At 35.5% G+C, this 24,160-nt stretch overlaps 1 long non-coding RNA gene and 1 pseudogene across 2 annotated transcripts in view; one reads left to right on the forward strand and one right to left on the reverse strand.

Annotated features, from left to right (window-relative positions):
- Positions 1 to 38: 38 nt before the first annotated feature.
- Positions 39 to 24,160, reverse strand: part of LOC108581274 — a 37,106-nt gene continuing 12,984 nt past the window's right edge. For both annotated transcript variants that reach the window (XR_004176504.1, XR_004176503.1), the window contains exons 3-4: positions 3,274 to 3,434; positions 39 to 1,687 (exon numbers count right to left, since the gene is read on the reverse strand). This is a non-coding gene — a long non-coding RNA (uncharacterized LOC108581274). The remainder of the gene's footprint in view (positions 1,688 to 3,273; positions 3,435 to 24,160) is intronic.
- Positions 17,085 to 18,384, forward strand: LOC116269147 (annotated as a pseudogene).

A 24,160-nucleotide genomic window follows, 5' to 3' on the forward strand; every position in this document is an offset into this window, starting at 1 on the left:
AAAAATAAAAAAAAAAATAAAAAAGCAAATCTGTGAGCAAGAGAGAGGTTTTTCAATAGCGAGAAAAAAAGTAACAGTGATTGGGCGTTCATTGCAAGGGAAGGATGGCGTTGGAGAGAAAATTAAATAAGAAGAACCTCTTAGTCTAGTAATATTTTCTCATGGACAACAATATGAAATAATCTCATTTCTTAAAACAGAGGTTGTCCTATCAAAAAGGCTTTATTTTTAAAGGCAACATCCTTCCAGATATTTTTGTCTGAACCTATAAATACCTTTCAGATTTATACTGTATTTAAAAAAAAAAAAACCTTTAATTTTTGCTTGAACTAAAAGTTTTCAGCATATAGATATATATTTACAGATTATGTTTAAAAATCAGCAACTATTTAGTCAAATGACAGCCTTCTTACTTGATTTTAAAAGTTCGTATGTAATATAATTAATGTCACCACATAGGAACAAGATAACTCAGCTGAGAATGTGCTTTTATGGATAGATGTTAAACTGTTCTCAATTTTTCCAGGTTGTCCAAAAGATTTGAAAGGGTAAAAAGATTTTTTAATACACAGTAAATACTTCTGAAACAGAGAATTAAAATGAAAAACAGATGACACATTTATTCAGCTTTCGGCTTCTGTAACATCAAACAGCACATTTTCTTCAAATGGTTTCATCAGTGGACTGGGAACCTCTTAAATTGATTGACTCAAACATGTCACTTATTTGATGATTGGAAGTTTATAAGACAGTCCCTACCTTTTTCCATCTGCTGACATGTTACATATCTCTCACAATAGATTAAAAGGTATCATCTAGTCTCATGCTTTCTCTACAGACAATATTAACTTTTCAACTAAAATGAAGATACAAAGTATCTATGTATTAAAGAGATGCCCTGAAATTTGGAGTTATTTTTATTAGGCTTCTTATTTTAAGATTGATAAAGCTGATCTAAATACTATCTACAAAAAGAAAAACTGAACAATTTACTTCTCCAAGGGTGATAGGCAGGTATGCAATAGATAAGCATTTGCAATGTGACAGGAAATAAATGGCAAAATCATATTTTAAGTCAATGTTTAATAAATGGGAAGAAACTACTTTCAATGATGTGATAAAATAGATGTTTTTTCCCCTGAGTTCCAGATACCTTCATAATCTTAGAGACCGCAGCAGAACCGAGACAATTTACCTACATCTGCTTTCAAGATAAACCTAGTGCCCTCAGATCTCAATTCATGCTTCGTAAAATACTACGAAGCCCACACCAGGGTACTCAGGTCTGAGAATGCACATATTTCTGAGAGTGCATATGTCCCTGGAAATCTGTTGATATTTAAATCACAGCACTCTATAGCACTCTCAGTTGGGTAAAGTTGAACAGGAACAAACAAAGTATAATCCTCCCCGGAGAAAAACAAAGACTGAAAGACCAAATGCAAAAAACAGATGTCTCTCCAAACATACCAGAAATGAAGTAGGGTATTTAGTCAACTGTACCTTGACCATTTAGAATGGGCCTGAAATGAATGCCCTGAGGGGATGTACCAGGTGGGTCACAGTCCTCACAGACAACACACTGAATCTTGAAGAACAGACTCTTTACAAAGACGTGGGCAGGGAAACTATCCAGGGATGGAACGTCCCAAGACAAGGGACACCAGAGAGCTGGTACACGTGAGGCCTGAAAGGTCAAAGGAAGAAATGGTTACCATATCCCTGAGAGAGTATCTGCAGAGGATGACTTACTCAACAGGGACTGTGGCTTTGCTAGAGCGCCCCAGTCAGCCCACAGCCACTCACCAGACAGGGAACCAAGGGATCAACATCCCAATCCCACTCTCTTTCCAGAACCCTCTGCTCTATCATTGTCAGTCTTGACAGAGACTAATCAGAAAGCAGAGGGCAGCACCTGGAATCAGTCTCCCTGGCAAAGAGTGGACTGGAAGTGCAGTCATAAGATAACCAGTAGAGAGCTTTTAATACTTAACAGTGGAGAAGACACATTGCTTAACATTTTATAAAACGTTAATAACTTTATCAGAAAACAAACAAAAAGACGTGTCTTTTCAGATATAACATTTGACAATACTCTGGGATTTTTAAAAACGCATATGTATACATCCATATACTGAATTATTTTCAAAAGAAAATATGAGTCAAATTATAAAACTAAAACTATTAAGATATATAAAATTAAAAGAAAATATAAGAATACATAAAATTATAGATAACTTTGAACACTGTGCAACCAGCCTCACTTTCTCCACTATTGAGAAATAGAATCTATCCAGTTAAGGTATTACAACATATGAGGGAAAGTAAGAGAATGAGGAGGAAAAAGTGGGGAGAGTGGGAGAGGAGAGACAGATAACCAAGGGGAAAAAAAGGATTGAGGCATGGTTCTTTTTATTTTCCCATTCTACTCTGCAATGCAGCCCTGGAAAATGTGGTAACCCTTAGAAGCTGGAATCCATGGATTCCCTGAATCTAACTGCTCTCTGGACCATTTCAGAGACAAAGCCTTTTTCTGTGGACAAACTGCATTTCTCACCCTACCTTCTAAATAATCTTAGGAAGAAGATGCCTAGAAATACAGAAGTACCATTTTCTAGTTGGTGGGGAATGAGAGACACTGAAAACCTATTTTCACAACAGTGAGGCTATCTGAGATCTAGATTTCTAGTCTCCATTCATGATTCAGCCTTCCTTGCCTCCTGTGTCAATGGGTGAGGCTCTTTTGGAGACACAAGGGATCCTAGGTCATGGGTCATATAGAGATAGCCTTTATGTATGCAACCTCAAGGGCCAGTTTCTGCTGAACTGCTTCCTTTATCATTTTCCTGACCCTGCCAACCATTCCCCTACCTGTGCAGAGGATAGTTAATAGCACAACTGAAAACATCTAAACTACTTCTTCTATGTCCTGTCATGTGGAAAATCAACTTAATTACATCTTTCTACCTTTCTTCATCCTTTACTCTTTTTAACATGCATTTGTTTTACTGACATTTACTGAGCACGAATATGCTGCCATTGTGTGAAGATGAGTATACAAAACAAGACATCAAGATCCCTAATCTTGAGCAGCACGCAGTGCAGTGAAAGACACATTATCACACTGTCCTTTCCCACATTCCTGGAACACAACAGAACATATATGGTATGCATGTGTACCATAGGCATAAATACATATGCATGCTTATAGATATACAAAGTCTAATCCTGAAATACCTCCAATCCCTTGGGGAAAGATTCTCCGCCACTTACCACGCTCTCTTCTGGCATCCTTCCTATGTCTCCTGATCTTTTATTTCAACAGGTTTTTAAGAATTGAACATATGCAAGGATGCTGAAGCCCACTCAGAATGTTAAAGACATAAGCTTGTTCCTGGATGAGGGTTAACAGTGGTAGGAGTTGGTAATCAGCTCTAGAAGAGATGGAAGTAAATAAAAGGATGATATATGGAGACAAAATTATAAAGATGTGGTAAAAACTAAGGAGCAAGATTCCCTTCAAAGTTATCTTCTTTCTAATAGTTCTTTCACTAAAACTCAATCCTCTAGAAACAAACACACCTAAAATTTAATCTTTAGAACAAAATTTCATAAGGACAAATAATACATAAGAAAGCTGTTTCATTGTAAAGCTACTTTTTTTCCAAAGCACCTGCTTTAAGATAGAACACATATATTTGCAGAGTCATTAGAATCACCTGGGGAGCTTTAACAAACTGTCAGGTACAGGCCCAAACCAGAGCAATTAAACTGAAATCTCTGGGGTGAGCCCAAGCATCAGTATGGTTTCAAACTCCCCATTTGATATCAACATGCAGCATGGTCATAAGTAATAAATATATATTTAGACATATGATTATGAGTTATGTGTCAATCATCCCTTAGTAAAAATAAATTATCAGCAATGTTTTGTTTTTGGTAAGTCATTGTCAATAATTTATTATAATAATCTATAGCTATAGCTTTAAAGTCTTTTAAAAATAAAGGTAGATATTTAGGGTTTGATAATATCTAGTTTTGAATAAAATATAGAAGATTTTTTACTGTTTAATAATACAATGAGCCACCTAGAAATATAGCAAGGTCTTTATAGACAGACAGAGCTTGGATCAGAATAATGAGGCAAAATTTTCATTCAAGCTGCTCCCTCCCACCCACATCCTCTTTTTTCTCTTCTAGCCCATGCTTGGGGTCTATTGTAGAGAACTTAGATAGTCTAGCAATTTTAAACACAAGCAATGTCGACTTAGAAGAACTCTAAAGTCTCCTTCATCTAAATTGTTAATAATTTCATAACTATGTTTCCTTTTCAGTCATTTTAGTAAGTAGCACAAGTCACTGTTTTTGAGTTCATTCACACAATTTAGGCAGCAGTGGCTAAGCTAGGCTTGTGCTGTGTGCAGGACAGCTACTGAAAGAAGGAAGGGCTTAGTCTTTAGAGGTATGCTTACAAGGTATGGAAACCCAGATTAGCTCTGGCATATAAACTACAAAAATGTTCTTGTTAACTGGGCAACATGTTTTCTAAAGGTGCAGAATCCACTTTGTTTCTATCACTTGTCAGAGTTAAGCATAAACAATGTACAAACAAACAAACTGTGCCAGTATAAAATGTAATACTTGTTTATGGGACACTTCCAGAATCTGACAGTGGCCCTCTGTTAACAATATTTAGGCCATAACTATATTGGCCAAATTTTACAAAAAAAAAAAAACAAAAAAAAAAAACTCTAAAGCTTCGGGTAACGTTAAATAGCTTTATAACTTCCCTTGTATCTGCTATCTAATCTCAGATTAAATCAGGCCAGAGTTATCCATTTGAATGATCATAATGTCACATTAAGCAAAAACATGAATAAGAATCTGTGTATACTGTAGGCTAACATTCTTTTAATCCCGGACTCTCCATGCTTTGGGATTTTATGAACCAGCAAAACATCTCCAAAAATGTTAGAAAGTAAAACAAAAGTTACCATTTAAAAAAAATTGCCAAGGAGGAACATTAAATGGAGAGAATAAAACCAGATCCATTCTTACCATTACATCATTATATCATATGACACTAAAAGAGTAGGAAGTACAGAATCTGTCAATAAAGGATAATTCAGTAAAAATAGTACACTTAATGAATTTTTTATCGTTTTCTTGAATATCTCACTTCACTTCAATCCAGTGAAAATGTCATCACAGATCGGCCTATGTCCTCTGACTGGTACTCTGGAGCCACAGTTCTGAGGGTATTCATCTACACTCTTGCCTAGTTTCCTGGAAAATTCTGCCTTCAGTCTCATTCATACCTGGGCAGAGGTTCCCTTAAGGTCCTTTTAAAGGGCAACTAGCATATTCATGACAAATCTGGAAGGAGTATTTCTCCATTCAGTTTAGAACTCATAGTTCTACCGGAGCTTGCAATAACATTGGCAAACAGTAAAATAGTCACTTTTGTCAAATATTACAATGTATATGAAGTCACAGTTATGTTCGTTTGTTTCAAGTAAAAGCTTAGGCAGCAACCCAAAGAACCTGATTCCTGCGAATCAGAAAAAGAACTTATGGCCTGCCAATCTTGTAAGCTTACAGTTTTCCATATTGCATGTGATTTTATAGATTTAGCTAAAGTATGGCAAGATTCTCTTATCTTACGAAACCATTTATTATTTGATATTCAGGACAATAGGAATAAAAATTATCTTGTTCATTTTCTAAAGTCACTACATTGTAAGACTGATCTACCATGGCTGAGATAAATTTAGTACTACATAAAGAAATTTTCTTCCCAAACTGGGCAGGATATCTGTAAAATTACCCAATGATCCTGTTTTCTGTTGTTACAGTGACATTCAGATTGTTTATTCCAAGCAAGTAATTTTTTAAATTTTATTATTATTATTTAAGTTCTATGGTACATGTGCACAACGTGCAGGTTTGTTACATATGTATACATGTGCCATATTGGTGTGCTGCACCTGTTAACTCATCATTTGCATTGGGTATATATCCTAATGCTATCCCCCCCTCCTCCCACCCCACGACAGGTCCCAGTGTGTGATGTTCCCTACCCTGTGTCCAAGGGTTTTCACTGTTCGATTCCCACCTATGAGTGAGAACATGCAGTGTTTGGTTTTCTGTCCTTGCGACAGTTTGCTCAGAATGATGGTTTCCTCCTTCATCCACGTCCCTACAAAGGACACAAACTCATCCTTTTTTATGGTGATTCCTTGAGGAATCACCACACTGTCTTCTACAATGGTTGAACTAGTTTACAGTCCCACCAACAGTGTAAAAGTGTTCCTATTTCTCCACATCCTCTCCAGCACTTGTTGTTTCCTGACTTTTTAATGATCGTCATTCTAACTGGTGTGAGATGGTATCTCATTGTTGTTTTGATTAGTATTTCTCTGATGGCCAGTGGTGATGAGCATTTTTTCATGTGTCTGTTGGCTGCATAAATGTCTTCTTTTGAGAAGTGTCTGTTCATATCCTTCACCCACTTTTTTGATGGGGTTGTTTGATTTTTTCTTGTAAATTTGTTTAAGTTCTTTGTAGATTCTGGATATTATCCCTTTGTCAGATGGGTAGATTGTAAAAATTTTCTCCCATTCTGTAGGTTGCCTGTTCGCTTTGACAGTAGTTTCTTTTGCTGTGCAGAAGCTCTTTAGTTTAATTAGATCCCATTTTTCAATTTCGGTTTCTATTGCCATTGGTTTTGGTGTTTTAGTCATGAAGTCTCTGCCCATGCCTATGGCCTGAATAGTATTGCCTAGGTTTTCTTCTAGAGTTTTTATAATTTTAGGTCTAACATTTAAGTCTTTAATCCATCTTGAATTAATTTTTGTATAAGGCCATTTGACCCAGCCATCCCATGACTGGGTATATACCCAAAGGATTTTAAATCATGCTGCTATAAAGACACATGCACACATATGTTTACTGCGGCACTATTCACAATAGCAAAGACTTGGAATCAACCCAAATGTCCATCAATGACAGACTGGATTAAGAAAATGTGGCACATATACACCATGGAATACTATGCAGCCATAAAAAAGGATGAGTTCATGTTCTTTGTAGGGACATGGATGCAGCTGGAAACCATCATTCTCAGCAAACTATCGCAAGAACAGAAAACCAAACACCACACGTTCTCACTCATAGGTGGGAACTGAACAATGGAACACTTGGACACAGGAAGGGGAACATCACACACCGGGGCCTGTCATGGGGTGGAGGGAGGGGGGAGGGATAGCGTTAGGAGATATACCTAATATAAACGAGTTAATGGGTGCAGCACACCAACATGGCACATGTACACATATGTAACAAACCTGCATGTTGTGCACACGTACCCTAGAACTTAAAGTATATATAAAAAATAAAAATAAAATAAAAAAGATAACAGTTGTCATAAAAAAATATGTATAAGATGTAATGAAGGGATTCAGTTTCAGCCAAAGCAAATACTTTATTTCAAAAGTCTGAAAACCAGTCATCTGATTTCATTTTTAAAATTGAGAACATCCTACAAAAGATTTGAACTACAGATTTTAAGTTAACTGTAAATTAACTTAATAATAAATCAACTTTTTATTTTAGTTTTTCATTTATTTCCATTTTTAAATTCATTTCCATTTTTTATTAACAGTACTCTCATCTTTGGTAAAGAGAAAACATAGCTTTATTGGTCTGTTACTAAATATTTCTTTCTTAATTGATCTGTTTCTGCTCTTTTTCAATCATAATCACAAACCCATAGATGCATTTCAGGTGATGATGGTGCAAACACACAAGAGAATGTCCCCGAATTTTCAATGCCCCATATTCATGGTGATCTTGAACTTTAACACCTTTGAAACCATTTACAAATAATTGAAGGACCTCAGAATGGTTCATACTGAAAGAAAATCTTGAAGGTTGTTTTTCTCTCCAATGTTAAAGACACAACTCAAACTGATGAGAAGACAAGAACATAAAATGGAAGTTCTTATGAGGACTCTAAACAGGTAAAAGAACTATGCAATCAAAAATAAATAATATTTGAATTTAAGGTAATTTAGCTAGCTGCAACACAAAATTAAGAATAAATACATAATTAAAATTAAAATTGAATCAGTCGATTTAAATTTTTTTATTTGAAATCCAAATCAAAGGCTTTGTAGTAAGATAATTCACCTGGAAAAAGAGTAGCCCAGGTTTAAAATTTTTTAGTAAACAAAGACCTTGTCTTAGTTCATTTGTGCTCCTGTAAAAAGTATCTGAGACTGGGTAATTTATGAAAAACAAAAATTTATTTTTGACAGTTCTGAAGGCTGGGAAATCCGAGATCAAGGGACCAGCAGGTTTGGAGTTTGATAAGGGCTTGCTCTCTGCTTCCACGATGGCACCTTGTTACTGAGTCCTCAGGAAGGGACAAACACTGCACTATAACTTGTGGAAAGTTGGAAGGGCAAAAAGGGCTAATTCCCTCTAACCCTTTTATAAGGCACCAATTCCATCCATAAGAGCAGAGCCCTCAGGGTCTAATTATATCCCAAAGACCCCACCTCTTAATACTACTGCATAAGGGATTTAAGTTTTAGTGTGAATTTTGGATAGGGCACAAACATTCAAATAATTGCAGACCCTCTCTACTGTCCATACTAAACAGGAATCAAGCCAACGAGCATCAGTGTGCCTCAGTCAAAGAGAGGCACCTTCAGAATGGTATTTATGTTTAGAGTTCTCTCTACTCTTTTTCTTCTATCCCAGTTGTTACTCCCAACATTCCTTACCTCTGTGATTGGCTGAAATGCAATTTTAGCGAGCTAGCCTACAAAGAATAATTGAATGTTGATTCATGCAGTATTTTTAAGCAAATTATTTTCAATATTTGAAATGTAGATTTAGTTTTGAGAAATTTAATTAATCACAGTGTATCAGAGAAGACATATATAGTCACCTAAAAGAAGAAGTGTTCTTCCAAGTTCTGCAAGATGTGATTGTACTTGAAATAACTGTATTAACAGAAATAAATTTTAAAAATAAAACGTGTGCATTCAAAAATGAGCCATCGAAAGATTTAAAGAAAAATGTCACAAAGGCACGTATTGGTAGAGCTAACCAACTCTGCATATGAGCTGGTACAGCTAACCAGCTCTGCATAAGTATTTTTGGCAAATACTTAGCCAAAATCTTTGAAACCATCTTTAGCTTTTTTTTTTTTTTTTTTTTTAAGTGTAACCTTTTTATTTTGATATATTTTTAATTTTGCCATAAATTTTTGGGGTATTGGGGTACAGGTGGTACTTGGATACACGAGTAAGTTCTTTAGTGGTGATTTGTGAGATTTTGGTGCACCCATCACCCAGGCAGTATACACTGCACCATACTTATAGTCTTTTATCCCTTACCCCCCTTCCACTCTTCCCCTCAAGTCCCCAAAGCCCATTGTATCATTCTCATGCCTTTGCATCCTCATAGCTTAGCTCCCACATATCAGTGAGAACAAAAGATGTTTCGTTTTCCATTCCTGAGTTACATCATTTAGAATAATAGTCTCCAATCTCTTCCAGGTCACTGAAATGCAGTTAATTCATTCCTTTTTATGGCTGCATAGTATTCCATCGTGTGTGTGTGTGTGTGTGTGTGTGTGTGTGTGTGTGTATATATATATATATATGTATGTGTATATATATATATATGACAGTTTCTGTAGCCACTCATTGATTGATAGGCATTAGGGTTGGTTCCATGATTTTGCAATTGTGAATTGTGCTGCTATAGACATGTGCGTGCAAGTATGTTTTGAATAATGACTTCTTTTCCTTTGGGTAGATGCCCAGCAGTGGGATTGCTGGATCAAATGGTAGTTCTACTTTTGGTTCTTTAAAGACAATCTCCACACTGTTTTCCATAGTGCTATACTAGTTTACATTCCCACTAGCAGTGTAGAAGTGTTCCCTGTCCACCACATCCACACCAACATCTACCGTTTTTGATTTTTTGATTATGGCCATTCTAGCAGGAGTAAGGTGGTATTGTATTATGGTTTTTACTTGCATTTCCCTGATCATTAGGAGTAATGTTGAGCATTTTTTCGTATGTTTTTTGGCCATTTGTATATCTTCTTTTGAGAACTGTCTATTCATGTCCTTAGCCCACTTTTTGATGGGATTGTTTGTTTGTTTTTTCTAACTGATTTGAGTTCATTGTAGATTCTGGATGTTGGTCATTTGTCAGATGTATAGATTGTGAAGATTTTCTCCCACTCTGTGGGTTGTCTGTTTACTCTGCTGACTGTTTCTTTTGCCATGCAAAAGCTCTTTAGTTTAATTAGGTCCCAGCTATTTATCTTTGTTTTTTTTGTTTGTTTGTTTTTTGCTTTTAATTTTTTTTTAATTTTTTTATTTTTTATTTTATTATTATACTTTAAGTTCTAGGGTACATGTGCATAACGTGCAGGTTTGTTACATATGTATAGTTGTGCCATGTTGCTGTGCTGCACTCATCAACTCGTCAGCACCCAACTACTCGTCATTTACATCAGGTATAACTCCCAATGCAATCCCTCCCCACTCCCCCCTCCCCATAATAGGCCCCGGTGTGTGATGTCCCCCTTCCCGAGTCCAAGTGATCTCATTGTTCAGTTCCCACCTATGAGTGAGAACATGCGGTGTTTGGTTTTCTGTTCTTGTGATAGTTTGCTAAGAATGATGGTTTCCAGCTGCATCCATGTCCCTACAAAGGACACAAATTCATCCTTTTTTATGGCTGCATAGTATTCCATGGTGTATATGTGCCACATTTTCTTAATCTAGTCTGTCACTGATGGACATTTGGGTTGATTCCAAGTCTTTGCTATTGTGAATAAACAGGTGCTGGAGAGGATGTGGAGAAATAGGAACACTTTTACACTGTTGGTGGGATTGTAAACTAGTTCAACCATTATGGAAAACAGTATGGCGATTCCTCAAGGATCTAGAACTAGATGTACCATATGACCCAACCATCCCATTACTGGGGATATACCCAAAGGATTATAAATCACGTTGCTATTAAGACACATGCACACATATGTTCATTGCAGCATTATCTTTGTTTTTATTGCATTTGCTTTCAGGTTCTTGGTCATGAAATCCTTGCCCAAGGCAATGTCAAGAAAGGCTTTTCCACTGTGATCTTCTAGAACTTTTACAGTTTCAGGTCTTAGGTTTAAGTCCTTAATCCATCTTGAGTTGACTTTTGTATAAGGTGAGAGATGAGGATCCAGTTTCATTCTCCTACATGTGGCTAGCCAATTATCCCAGTACCATTTTTTGAAAAGGGTGTTCTTTCCCCACTTTGTTTTTGTTTACTTTGTCGAAGATCAGTTGACTGTAAGTATTTGGATTTATTTCTGGGTTCTCTATTCTGTTCCATTGGTGTATGTGCCTATTTTTATATCAGTACCACACTGTTTTGGTGACTATGGCCTTATAGCATAGTTCGAAATCAGATAAAGTGATGCCTTCGGGTTTGTTCTTTTTGTTTGGTCTTGCTTTGGCTATGCTAGTCTTTTTTGGTTCCACATGAATTTTAGATTTTTTTTTTCTTATTCTATGAAGAATGATGGATTCTGATGGATTCTGATGGTGATAGTATTGAATGTAGATTGCTTTTGGCAGTATGCTTATTTTCACAATATTGATTCTACCCATCCATGCGCATCAGATGTGTTTCCATTTGTTTGTGTCATCTATGATTTCTTTCAGCAGTGCTTTGTAGTTTTCCTTGTAGATTACTTTGTTAGATATATTTCTAAGTATTTTTTTTTTTTTTTTGTGGCTATTGTAAAAAGGATTGAGTTCTTGATTTGATTTTCTGCTTGGTTGCTCTTGATGTATAGAAGAGCTAGTGATTTGTGTACATTAATCTTGTATTCAGAAACTTTGCTGAATTATTTTATGAACTCTAGGAGCTTTCTAGAGGCGTCCTTAGGGTTTACAAGGTAAATGATCATATTGTCAGCAAGCAGTGACAGTTTGATTTCTTACTGTTTTGGATGCCCTTTATTTCTTTCTCTTGTGTGATTGCTCTGGCTAGGACTTCTAGTATTATGTTGAAGTAGAGTGGTGAGAGTGGGCATCCTTGTCCTGTTCCAGTTCTCAGAGGGAATGCTTTCAATTTTTCCCCATTCAGTTTAATGCTGGCTATGGGTTTGTCATAAATGGCTTTTATTACATTAAGGTATGTCCCTTGTATGCCTATTTTGCTGAGAGTTTTAATCATAAAGGAATGCTGGATTTTGTTGAATGCTTTTTCTGCATCTATTGGATAATGTGATTTTTGTTTTTAATTCTGTTTATGTGGTGATCACATTTCTATTGTGAAGGTGGATACAATAACCTCAACCCATTTACTATTTGATTCATCATATTCCTCTTCTTATTCTAGGATCACCAAGCGTACTTCTGTTAATAAATTAGGGGCCTGTGTGTGATCCGGCCATAGTGAGTGAATGTGTGTATCAGACTATGAGTTGCATTTTTTACTCTAAATTAATAAAATGGCATTATGACTGTCCACATCAGTCACACTGAAAAATAGATTTACTCTCCGTATACAATTGAAATCAAACTTCTGAGAGTGGGAAGATGAAGACCCAGCAAGATTATGTTCAATTCACCAAGGACTTACTTATTGTTGAGACAACTTGAGGAAAAAGACACTATTAATCACAAGCATTATTTTTCTCATTTTGAAACTTTTAGTGATATAAGGTTTTAAAACAACTTTACAAAGAGAAAAATTTTACTAAAATGTAAAGCTCAACTCTCTCCTTCTGCCAAGGCACTTGGAAAGACATCTTTTGTTTTGCTTTTCTTGGATCAGCATTACATTTTAATGCCTGTCGCATGGTGCCTAGAACAGAGTTGATCTTTAATAAAGCTCAGAGGAAGAGCAGGAGGAAGAAAAATTCTAGACAGGAGAGATGTAAGAAGGCTCTAACGCAGGCAAAAAACTCAGCCCAGTCAAGGAACTTATTATAGGCCATCAGGGAATTAAAAGACAAGCAGGATAGATGAGGTGTAGTCACTGATGAGAGTGGTCAAGATGTAGTAGGAGGATCTGGTTAGGTGTCACAGCATAAAAGGCCATATGGGCCATGGCAAGGGGCTTAGATTTTACTGTCCGTGTGATAGGAAACCACTGAAAGAATTTAAGCAGGAGATGAACATGATTTAATCACTGTGGCTGCTATGTGAGGAATGGATTTATGAGGAGACAATAAACAGGAAGACCAATAGGAATTTTATCCCAGCGGCAATAAACTCCACAGGAGAGAAAAAAAAGAAAAAGAAAAAGATAACTGATTAGCATAGAGTAATAGTGGTAATGATGGAAAGAGATGGACGGGTTCCAAAGCTCTTTTGAAGATAGAATTAACAGGAGTTGGTTATTCAATTAGGTGTAAGGATGAGGAAGTCAGCAATGGCAGGAATGACCCCCCCACCCCCCGGTATCAGACTTGAACCATGCAAGGGTTGAAGGGACATCCTGAAGGTCTTCGCTTAGGTAGACCCAAACGCATTGTAGTTGATTGGGCAAACCAGTAAAAAACTGGTTTCTCTTAATAGAAATATTCCTAGTTTGAGTTTCTTGCACCTTCAGAAATAGGTCATAAATAGGCCATAAACTTGAAGAGCAGATTGGGGTAGTACTGGCATTGTCTAGTTCTTTAAGGACTCTTTCCCATTCTTATCATGCTTAAATAATATTAATTTGGGGTTTTCATAGTTAAATAAGCAGTTGCTCTTTCTCCCCACTGAGTTTAGAACCAATTTAAAAATAAGCCCCAGCACCACGACCACCACCTCCCGAAAAAGACAGCTAGCCAGAAATAGATAAGGTTGATTTGAGAACAAGGCCTCAGATCTGTGGTCAAAGGCTACATACTCTACCCAGTACCTTGCTTGCCTCCCCCATTCTAGCCTTAGCAAAGTCCAGTGGAGAAAAATTATAGGTTTTAAAATGAGACCAGTCTACCCAGGATTCTTGTACTAGCCCAAGGGGAACAAGGAAGCAGAGAGAGAATCCCCGCTGCTGATCATCTTATAATTTTGTTCCATTCAGTTGGGAAAAACGTACCAATGAAGTTCAGATCCTTGTGACATCACAATAGGGAGCTTGCTCCTGATCCAGGGAGGGCTGTGAATATGCTGCACTATGCTTACTGGGAACAGCAATGAATAAGAACCAAGATTCAAAATAACTCGAACCCTAACCCTAACTCAAGCTGGATTAAAGACTTAAATGTAAAACCTAAAAGAACAAAAACCCTGGAAGATAACTTATGAAATATCATCTGGACATAAGGCCTGGCAAAGATTTCATGATGAAGATCCCAAAAGCAATTGCAATAGCAGTAAAAATTGACAAATGGGACCTAATTCAAATACAGAACTTCTGCACAGCAAAATAAACTGTCAACAAAGTAAACCAACAACCTATAGAATGGGAGAAAATATTTGCAAACTATGCATCTGACAAAGGTCTACAATCCAGAGTCTATAAGGAATTTAAGCAAATACACAATCAAAAAAGAAACAGTCCCATTAAAAAGTGGGCAAATGACATGTACACTTTTCAAAAGAAGACATACATGTGGCCAACCAGCATATGGAAAAATGCTCACCATCACTAATCATTAGAGAAATGCAAACCAAAACCAAAACCACAATGAGATGCCATCTCATGCCAGTCAAAATGGCCATTACTAAAAAGTCAAAAAATAACAGATGCTGGAGAGGTTGTGGAGAAAAGAGAATGCTTATACACTGCTGATGGGAATGTAAATTGGTTCAGCCATTGTGGAAAACAGTTTGACGATTTCTCAAAGAACTCACAGCAAAACTCCCATTCAACCCAGCAATCCCATTACTGGGTATATACCCAAAGGAATAAAAATCATTCTATCATAAAGACACAGGCACACATAGCTTCATCACAGCACTATTCACAATAGCAAAGACATGGAATCAACCTAAATGCCCATCAACAGTAGACTGGATAAAGAAAATGTGGTAAATATATACCACAGAATACTATGCAGCCATAAACAAGAATGAGAGCTGTACTTTGCAGCAATGTGGATAGAGTTAGAGGCCATTATCCTAAGTGAACTGACACAGGAACAGAAAACCAAACATCACATGTTCTCACTCATAAGTGGGAGCAAACATTGAGTACCTATGGACACAATGAAGGGAACAACAGACACCAGAGCCGACTTGAGGGTGTGGGGAAGAAGGAGGGTGAGTAACAAAAAACTACTTATCAGGTACTATGTTTACTACCTGGATGGTAAAATAATCTGCACATCAAATCCCCATGACAGGTAATTTACCTATATAACAAACCTGCACCTGCATATGTACCCCTGAACTAAAAATAAAAGTTAAAAATTAAGTTAAACTTCAAAATGACCAGAAATCTCTTTTGGTCCCACCACTCGTGTGCTGTGTGATTCTGGGGAGTGGCTGAATCCCTGCTAGGGATCATGAGTGATCATTAAAAGGAAATGTGATGGAAACTGTAAAAGGTGTGAGTTGTATTCTTCCTAAAGAGTTTCCCAGTGCTGCTTCCCACTTTGTGTACCTTGGGAAGTCCGAGGCACTTGAGCATCTTGGTGCCCTTCCCTAGGTCATTCAAACTTCCAGGTACTATTTCTTCAGTTAGATATCTTCAGTCTTCTTCTCAGAATTGACATCCTTTCTCCAGATGCTATGTGAGTTGGAAGGTCAATATGTAAAACCCACTCACACTGAGATACCTATTGGGAAGCCTGGAGTTCCAAGGACCCTCTGAGAGTATCTTAAGACGCCAAGCAACACAGTCTCTTCCTTTCCAACACTGTAAGATGCTGTGGCTGCTACACAATCACTTATGGGGAACAAAGTGCCTGTGTGCCTAAAGACCTAGATTGTGGTTTTTCCCTTTGACAGGGTATCAGAAGGAACACATCCATTGTTCATCCATGTCAGGTGAAAAAGTCAAAACACAAACAGGTGGGGGGGGCACCAAAAGACAAAAAGATGAGAACTATCAAGGATATATTTGATTGATAATAAAAGCTCTAACAGAGCTAAATTTCTTTCATTTCATTCCTTAGCTATACGGACGATTTCTGTACAACTTTGTGCTATTTTTTCATATTTACTTGCTTTGTTGACTTCTGTGATTAGTGAAATCCATTTTAATCTAAAGTCTTTTGCTATTTCACAGGAACAGGTAAGTGAAAAAACCCACATAAACACAAAGAGACATGTAAACAGCATGCAGAGTATGGAGCTTTCTGAGGACTGAGGCTTCTGGCTTCTAGAGTTCTCATTTTCTTCAAATGTTGGTTTAGTCCTGCATTGAATTAGGCTGTAATATTCCATTATATGATAAAGCATCATTTAACAGGAAGTTATACTCTTTTATGTTAAACTTGCATTTCATTTCCATGCTACTTTTTTGGAAAATAAGTGATAAGTAGAAGCAGAACAGGTATTTGTAATTACTCATGAGTCATTTGCTCTCACGTAATTTAATAGCCATAGATCTTTAATATTTATAGCACATGTTGAAAGCATTTAACATATGTAGTGATCTTCACCAAGTAACTCTATACTCTTCTTGAATACAAAGATGTAAATTTTGTCACCATTTATGCAACCTGCTAAAAATGTTGCTATTAATTCATGTGAATGAGTTTTTCCTCTAAGATTTTAATTAAAACACAAATGCTTTGCACACTTCAATCTGCAACATCCTCCACACGCATTTTTTAATACTGACTGATCAGTTGGATAACAGGAGGTTTCTTTGTAAGATGTTTTCTCATACCTGAAAATTTCCACAAAGCAGTAATTTTTGTGTGAAAGCCCATTCAAAAGCTAAATAAGCATCACACTACAAAGTTCTCAGTGGCGATTGTGTTTTCTTTGCATTCCTATGTACAACAAAATGTGCTCTAATAAGAAAAGAGTAAAACTGGCCAAGCTGCCAGAAAGGGAGGGGAGGGGAGGGGAGAATTGAGGACTACGGGCCTCGTCAGCCCAATAATGAAATTGCCCTGGCGGTGGGATCCTGGAGACCCCTGTGCTTGCATAGGATAAGTTCAGGGGACACGCAGGATGAGCCTGTGGTGGTTGTCACATTCTTGATGACAGTATTCATTATTTTCTCTAAGGTGCACTCTGATCAGAATGCATACCCATCTGTAAGTGTCCTTTTGGTTTATGCTTTGGAACAAGTATTTTAAGGGGAAATTTCCACCTCACCAAAACCTGGTGAGATTAGTGATGATCCCAAAGCATTTAAAACAAATTGAAAGGGTTATTTAGAAAGACCTGGATGGCTCCTCTACATCCAAAGAACACCATATAGTGAGAGAGTCCTTATGACTCTCCAACAATTGAAAATGTGGAGAAACCAACAACTATTGATATAATTGCCTACAATAGGTGCACCTTTGAGACTGCAAGGAATAATTGGATAATATAATGTCAACAGAGGACTTCCTGTTGCCATATCACAAGCAGAAATCTTCATTAAAAATATAAATGTGTAAGAAATATTGGCCAGGAAGGCTCTTGGAAACTTTGTCAGGGTGGAGAAAAATGTGCTGTGGCCAGAGGGACTGAATGCCATAAACATCACGTGGCCCTCGATAGGGACAGCAGGGTTCTGCTTCCTATTAATGGCCTAAAGGGGGGCGTTTTCATCAGGATTGGTGCCGATGTCCCATTTTCTTCTTGATTACAAGATGTTGAAAATCCACAGAATTGAGATGCAGTCAAGAAATGGAGCCTGTAATAACATGTGCTAAAACATTTTGTACTCCATTTTACATTGACTAGTGCGAAATTTCATTTGGTTGATAAAACAAAGCAAGTGACCACCTATCCAGAAGTGATTCATGGAGGGGAAATTCTAGTGATGATGGAGAGTACAAACCCTTTTCAAAATGATTGTCTGAAAAGCAGACAAGTACATGGATTTCTTAATTATACTGGCTGTGTCCTGAGCAGTAGCACTGGTCCTCTTTCTAGTACCTCCTTACATCATGCACTGTCGACAGGAAGGAGTAGAAAAGAGAAACATGCAAACACCAGACATTCAACTAGTCCATCACAGTGCTATTCAGAAATTTGCCAAGGAACTTCAAGACACATCCAAGAGTAGAGAGACACCATGGCCCCCATCAACATTTCCTGTGTCTCACTTGTAACTGGTGAAATCATACCTCCCCTGTACACAGACAACCATGATAGCACTAATATGCCACTGGTGCAAATGCAGAATTTGTGACATCCAATTCAGATTTCTCAACAGCAGAGTACAAGTAAATGTCATCCCTGAAGAAAGAGAACTGACCAAAGCATGAATTTATAATCAGACAATATAGCAATGATATCATATTTCTTTTCACTTCCAATAATGCACGAGCTTTTCTGGTATATAGTGCGTATGTTCATGGTATTAACTGTAGCAGATATTATAATACAATATAACTTACATTTTACTAATGTATTTTTTACTTAAAGCATTATTGACAATTTGGAAAACACTGATGACTTCATATTTGTTACAATTAAAAGTGATCTTTAAAATAAATATTATCAGTTAAAAACAGAATGTAGAAATCTATGAGCTAACCAGGTAGTTCTAGCTGAGACAACTAGAATTTGAGAGAAAACTGTGTCACAAGTGGGAAAGTCAACATTAATCAAGAACCAGCATCATCAAAATATGCATTATCGAAATCAAAGCTATGTATAACTTTGGATTTCTACAAGAGTTGTTATTCAACGCAGAACGCTTTACCCATTGATTATAACGATAAAAAGTAACTCCTATTCAACCCTAAATCTAAATTATGCCAGAGCTTTCTAGAATAATACAACTACTTCAGAATGTTATTGTGTATTTTAAAATTCTACATTCTAATAATTTTCAAAAATCTATTAAAGGTACTTCAAGTGGCTAAACTTTCCAGAACAGTAGCACAAATACAGTAATATAATATCATCACTATATTCTTCAGAATCTTAAAAACAGCGATGACAAAGCACATCCTTTGTTCTTTTGAAACATTCTTCACAGGCAACTTTTCAGCTGTATCATTTTTGCTATTATAAGCTATTATTATGCTATATATTCTTTCACCAATCAGTTTTCTAATACCAGTAAGAGTTCATCAATAATTGTGGGCCATTCCAAAGCAAACATAAAAATTTTTCTAGATCCATTTTTCAAAAGAGAAGTGTGTATTTTCCTAAAGGGATGAAAGAGAAATGTCTGATTAACTGACACTCTGAAATCATTCCTGAGCAATCTGTTAGAATTTCTTTCCCTTTACAATGTTTTCTATTCTATGCTATCAAGAACTATGAATCATAATTTCTGGCAGCTAAATCCAAAAAGGGTGAGAGGTTCTATTAGCATCCTAAAAATATGCATGTCCTAATGCTCTCTTAAAATATGTCTGCTCAGAGAAGTTTCAGATTTTCTCAGCCAAGCAAAATGACATTAACTAAGACCCTGGCATGAAGATTTGCTTATTTTAGTTTGCTTAACATTGTAACCACAGCACAAAAATATTGCTACTCAATGGCAGATAAGTTATTCTCTCACATTTTCGCTTATTGTTTATTAACATCACATGATAAACTATCAAATCACTTATGATCACTAATTACTTTGATAATTCAATTATAAAGACAAGCTAAAATGGTATTAGAATTAGTTCTTCTCAAGATAAGATAGCATTCTTTCAGTTTTAAAGGAGTCTGGTTAAAATTATTCAGCTCAAGCTAGGAATAATTGAAGACAATTGACAATTTAAATCAAGACAGCATAATCCGTCTACATCAGTTGCTGATAAACTTCTGAAAAAAAGTCAAAAGTGATACTAACTTTTTTTTTAATATTCAGCATTCCTTAAGGACATTTAACTTTATTTGCCTTTTTCCTGGGAAAGTTTACTACAGGATTCCAGGAAGAATTTCCTAAAAGGGAACAATATCCGACAGCGTATTTAGCTGACTTGCCATAAAGGATGAGTAGAGTGCAGAGAAGGTCAGAGCTAAGTCAAAGGAGGATGTCTTGTTATTTTGACTGTACACCTTTGAGGCAAAGGCCTAATACCTTTACAGAAAATAAAATGCAACAAACTTAATACTTTTCTCTGCTAGAGACAAGAGGACAAGGGTCATGTAATTGCATATATTGCATATCTTGTTGTATTGTTTCGCTCATTTTCTCTTTTTAATAGAAAATAACAAATTAGTCAAGGAAACACTGCCAACTGCTTCATTTCATATGTTAACTAGTATATTTATATGCTTCCAAAAATACAGACTTTAAGCAAGATAAAATGGAAATGTTTAATGGATTCACTGGGAAAACCTGAAGAAATTTTTTAGTAACAAAAGTACACAAAAACAGTAGCAAAGTACACAAAGAATTCTAGAAACAACTCTAACATTCTTTTTATGGTGGAATAGTACACCATTGTGTCTCGTACTGGTATTTGATAAAATTTTTTTCAATTTGGTCAAATCCCCTTTTTATTTCTATTGTTTCACTTAAAATTGTGTAAAATTTTACTTTTATTTCAATAGTTGCCTACCAATGCTATGATTTCAGCAACTTGATGAAAAAATCAATCAATCATTTGATTTTTAAGACTATTATTTTGTGGGCTTATTTTTTGCTCCATTTCATTTTTAAATTAATATAAATTAAAATTGACTTTTTGGAGATGTATATTGCTATGAATATTGAGACATGAAGACATTAGTGTAAACACCATCACAATCAGGATACAGAACAGTTCCATCTCTTAAAAAACTCCCATGCTACCTCCTTGTAGTCCCCTTCCTAATCCCTAACAACTGCAGTTCTGTTCTTATTATTCTTTTGCTTTTGGAGAATGTCACACAGTTCTGTTCTTCATTATCATTCTTCTGCTTTTTGAGAATGTCAAGTAAAGGGAATCAGACAATATGTAAACTGTTGAGACTGAGTTTCTTAACATGGCATAATACTTTTGAGAATTATCTAAATTGTTCGGTTATCAATAACTCATTTCTTTGTGTTACTGAATAATATTTCATTGTATAGTTATACCATGATTTGTTTTTCCATTCACTTACTGAAAAAGACTGGGTTATTTCCAGTTTAGGGCCAATGTAATTAAAGATGCTATAAACATTCATGTACAGGTTTTGTGAAAACACAGGTTTTCGCTTTACTTAAAAAATAAAATAAAATAAAATAAAATAAAATAAAATAAAAATACCATGAGAGGAACTGCTGGGTTATGTAATAAGGACATGTTTAGCTTTACAATAAACTGCCAAACTGTTTTCAAAATGGCTGTCATATTTGGCATTGCCATCAGTGATGTATGAGCATTCCAGTTGCTCCACTTTCTTGTCAGCACTTGATATTGTCAGTATAGCCATTCTAATAAATGTATATTAGTATCTTTCACTATTAAGTATTATATTAGCTTATAGATGTCCTTTATCAGACTGAAGAACTTTCCTTCAATTCCTAATTTGCTGAGAGTCTTCATTATGTATGAATATTAAATATTTTTAAAACTTTTTGTATTAATAGATATTATATAATTTTTCTTCTTTAGACTATCAGATATATTTTATTGATTGATTGTCAAATACTAAACCAATCTTTCACTCATTAGATGACTACTACTTGGTCACATTATATTATTCTTTTATACATTGCTAGATTCAATTTGCTAGTATTTTGATGATTTTGCATTTATGTTCATGAGTGATACTGATCTGAAGTTTTGGGGTATTTTCTTCTTGTCACAGTAATGCTCATCTCATAAAATGATGTAAGAAATGTTCCCGCCTTTTCAAGAGATGGTGTAGACTTGGGTTTATTTCTTCTTTATATGTGTGGTAAATTTTAGCAATAAGGTCATCTAGTCCTGGAAATTTCTTTTTCACAAGATTTCAATAATGGGTTAGGAAGTTTAATAATTACCAAACTATTAAGGTTATCTATTTCACTCTAAAAGAGTTTTTAGAGGTTTTTGGTTTTGGAATAATCGTTCATTTCACCTAACCTACTGAATTACGTATTATACATAGATTTATTCATAATATCCATTTTATCCTTTTTATATCTACAAAGAATGGGGTGATACTCATTTTTTAATCCTTGTTAATGATCACTGTATCTGCCCTCTTTTTCTGCCATAGGTATATCAATTTTAGTTTGCTTTTTTATGATTTTGCCTTTTGGTTTTATTGATTTTTCTGTTTTCTGTTTTCTGTTTCATTGATTTGTGCTCTTATATTTATTGCTTTTTATTTCTATTTGGTTTAGTCTACTTTGTACTTTTTCTGTTTTCTTAAGATGGAAGCTCACTTTGATTTGAAACCTTTCTTGTTTTCCAACATAGGCATTTAACGCTATAAATCTTCCTCTGAACATTGCATTAAGTGCATGCCATACATTTCAACATGTTATATATTTATTTTCCTTGAGTTCAAAATATTTACAAATTTCTCTTGAGACTTTCTCTTCAACGTAAAGATTTTATGGGCATGTATTGTTTAATTTCCAAGTGTTGAGATTTTCTAGTTATTTTTATGTTATTAATTTCTAATTTAATTCCATTGTTTTCAGAGAACATACTTTGTATGATTTCAATTAGTTCAAATTTGTTAAAGTTTGTTTTATGACTCAGTATATGCCCATCTTTGTGAATTTGGTATGTTATACTTGAAGAGAAAGTGTGCTCTTCTGTTTTTTGGGGGAGTGCCCTGTTTATGTCAACTAGATCCAGTTAATTCATGATAAAAATCCTTGCTGATTCTATTAGTGTTGCTGATTCTATTACTACTTCTGATTCTAAGAAAGGAATGTTGACGTCTCCACTATAAGTGTGGATCTGTCTATCTCTCTTTCAGTTCTGTCAATTTTATCTTTTGACGTGCTGTTGTTTGCCAATACACTTTTAAGATGGTTGTGTCCTCTGAGTTGATCTGCCCCTCTATAATCATGTACTGTGCCTCTTTATTCTAGGTAATTTTCTTTGCCCTGAAGTCTACTTTTTGTGACATTAACATGGTAACTCCTGGTTTCTGTCTTCTGATTAGTGTTTGCATAGTGTATCTGTTTTTACCCTCTTAATTTTCTCATACCAATATTATTATATTTGACATGAGTTTTTCATATGCAACATGTATTTGTGTCATTTTTAACTGATTCTGAAAATCTGTCTTTTAATTGATATGAGAGCTTTTACATTTGTTATAATTATTGATATATTTAGGTTTAGATTCTACCATTATATTATTTGCTTTCTGTTTTCTTCCCTCTGTTTTTTAATTCTCAGTTGTCCTTTTTCTGTTTTCTTATTATTTGATTTTTTAGTATTTCACTGCAATTAATTTTTTGAACTATTACTCTTTGTATGTTTTGCTTGTTTGGTTTTTAGTGGTTGCTCTGGGCATTACAATACATATTTAACTTTTAACTGCTTAGACTCAATATTTCACCACTTGAAGTAGAATGTAGATACAAGATCGGTCCACTTATTTTTGGCCTCCATGATTTTAGGTGAGAAAACTGCAGTCATTTGAATATCCTATTAAAAAAATTGTTTTTCTAGTTGTTTTTAAGATTTTTTTCTTTGTTGTTAGTGTTTGCAATTTGATTATGACATTTCTGAGTTGGGATTAAATGTTTATCTTTGTATGGCCTACTGAACTTCTTGAATTTGTAGGTTTATATCTTTCATCATATTTGAGAAACTTTCAGCTATCACTTCTTCAATTTTTTTTTTTCTGTACTACTTTCTTGTCATGACCTTCTGGGTGGGTCTCCCATGGCATGAAAATTAGACCTGTTGGTATAGCACAAGAAGTTCCTAAAGCTGTTTATTTTTTCTCTTTTTTCTCTGTTCTTTAGATTAACTTCCATTGATTTATCCTCAGATTCACTGACTCTTTTCTCTTTCATCTCCAATATACTATTGCGTCCATCCAGTGAAGGTTGTGTTTGTTTGCTTACAGTTTTTCTTTTTGTTTGCTTATTTTTGGAGAGTGTGGAAGTTACATTTTTATTTATAGAATTTCCACTTAATACT

This window comes from Papio anubis, chromosome 10 (genome assembly GCF_008728515.1).
Source record: "Papio anubis isolate 15944 chromosome 10, Panubis1.0, whole genome shotgun sequence".
NCBI classification, from domain to species: Eukaryota; Metazoa; Chordata; class Mammalia; order Primates; family Cercopithecidae; genus Papio; species Papio anubis.